The sequence below is a fragment of the Poromitra crassiceps genome (assembly GCF_964638095.1).
Source record: "Poromitra crassiceps genome assembly, chromosome: 12".
Taxonomy (NCBI): domain Eukaryota; kingdom Metazoa; phylum Chordata; class Actinopteri; order Beryciformes; family Melamphaidae; genus Poromitra; species Poromitra crassiceps.
The window spans coordinates 3,346,618-3,347,728 of record NC_139632.1 but is presented as its reverse complement, the minus strand read 5'-3'; the positions used below and the strand labels follow the sequence as shown (position 1 = coordinate 3,347,728).

The window sequence follows — 1,111 nt, the reverse complement described above, 5'->3', positions numbered from 1 at the left end:
AATGGGACCATGCTTCAGCTTAGGAAAACCATATCACACATTTTTTAATAACAACACATAGCCTCGTCATAGTAGCCTACTGTATTTTGAGTTTTGTTCTGTTTTTGTATTTTTTTTTGTAAACCCCTCTGAGTCCTTTCTCTCGAAATGAAGATGTTCAGACAGCGGAAAATATATAATGGAGCAAAGGTCCACAACAGACTTGTATTAGTTTACGAAATGCACTTCATTCAGTTTCTGAAGAGAATAATGAAGGATATTGGAACAATTGTCAGAGTCCGCGCGCGGGAAGTGAAAATACAAATCTGGAGCTCAACCAATCAGAATACACACGGGCAGCCGCTCGTGCAGCCGAGTCGACAGGCACGCGCCGAAAGTCAACCAGTCACAGGCGGGGAACCGCATAGTGTTATTTGCATCAGCTGCCTATAAATAGGGTGCTTCTGTTAAACGGACTTCATTCTCTGCTACCGAGAAGTCGTCAGCATGCCTGAAGCCGCGAAGCCCGCCCCCAAGAAGGGCTCCAAGAAAGCCGTCACCAAGACCGCTGCCAAGGGCGGCAAGAAGCGCAGAAAGAGCAGGAAGGAGAGCTACGCCATCTACGTGTACAAGGTGCTGAAGCAGGTCCATCCCGACACCGGCATCTCCTCCAAGGCCATGGGCATCATGAACTCCTTTGTCAACGACATCTTTGAGCGCATCGCCGGTGAGGCGTCTCGCCTGGCTCACTACAACAAGCGTCGCACCATCACCTCCAGGGAGATCCAGACCGCCGTGCGTCTGCTGCTGCCCGGTGAGCTGGCCAAGCACGCCGTGTCCGAGGGCACCAAGGCCGTCACCAAGTACACCAGCTCCAAGTAAACCGCTTGTAGATACATCCACCCAAAGGTCCTTTTAAGGGCCACACACTACTTCCACAAAGAGCTTAATCATTGTTCACCTTCTCTGTAACCAACAGATTATTAATGCTTTTTACATGGACCTTGTAGCGTTGCCGTTGGACTAAATATGTGATAGTGTCACACTGACCGCCATGTAAAAGCCTTTCATAATGGCACGACATGGCTCATGGTGTTCCTTCCAAATACTGGGTCATCAACCAAAATAAAGC

At 49.1% G+C, this 1,111-nt stretch overlaps 1 pseudogene across 1 annotated transcript; it reads left to right on the top strand.

Annotated features, from left to right (window-relative positions):
- The first annotated feature begins 486 nt into the window (after nt 1–486).
- On the top strand, nt 487–861 carry LOC310786276 (histone H2B pseudogene; annotated as a pseudogene). The gene has a single exon. The product of its transcript is annotated as a histone H2B pseudogene (transcript).
- The last annotated feature ends 250 nt before the right edge of the window (nt 862–1,111 follow it).